This window comes from Trichechus manatus, unplaced genomic scaffold (assembly GCF_000243295.1).
Source record: "Trichechus manatus latirostris isolate Lorelei unplaced genomic scaffold, TriManLat1.0 scaffold00001, whole genome shotgun sequence".
In the NCBI taxonomy this organism is placed as follows: domain Eukaryota; kingdom Metazoa; phylum Chordata; class Mammalia; order Sirenia; family Trichechidae; genus Trichechus; species Trichechus manatus.
In genome coordinates, this window is record NW_004443937.1 from 25,209,253 (window position 1) to 25,210,188 (window position 936).

Consider the following 936-nt stretch of genomic DNA (forward strand, 5'->3'; position numbering starts at 1 on the left):
GGGGTAAATGCTATAACATAAAATTTTGCAACAGCAGCAAAAACAACTAAAATATAGGTGTACGTTTACGTGGGTAGATATGGATGCAGATATGTGTATAGAAAGGCATATGTGAGTAAATGCGTGAGCATGTATAGGTGTGTCTGTAAACAAACGCATAAACACATTTGTGCGAGCTGCATCTATATCCACATATATAACAAACCACATAGGGGCACAGTTATGGAGGCTTCCCAGACATATCCAAATAACTCGCAGGATTAGTCTACTGGGTTAGAAGGCCTGGGAGCATTGTCTTGGAGGACAGCTTAGTCAATTGGCATAACATAGTTCACACAGATAATGTTCTACGTCCTAGATTGGTGAGTACTATCTGAGGTCATAAAAGCTTGTGAGTGACTATCTAAGACACAACTATTGGTCTCAAGTCTTGTGGAGCAAAAAAGAATGAAGATAATCAAAGACTCAAAGAAGAGACAAGTCCACAAGACTAAGAGTTCACAAGAATCACAGACCTCTCTAACCTGAGACCAGAACTAGATGGTGCCTGGCCACCACTACTGACAGATCTGACCAGGGACACAATTGAAGGTCCCATATAGAATAGGAGAAAAATGTAGAACAAAACTCAAATTCCTAAAAAAGGCCAGACTTACTGGACTAATAGACTAGAGGAAACCCCGAGACTATCACCCTAAGATAACCTTTGAACTTGGATTTGAAGCTATTTCTGTAGGTCATCTTTCAGCCAAATAATAGATTGGCTTATGAAATAAACATTATCACCCATGAGTATTGTGCTCCCTTAAACAATTAACTACATGAGACCAATTGGTCAACATTTACCCAAAAGCAAAGATGAAAAAGCAAGGAGGGGAAGGGGAAGCTAGATCAATGGAAACAGGACAAACAGAATGGAAATGATGAGAATGCCGA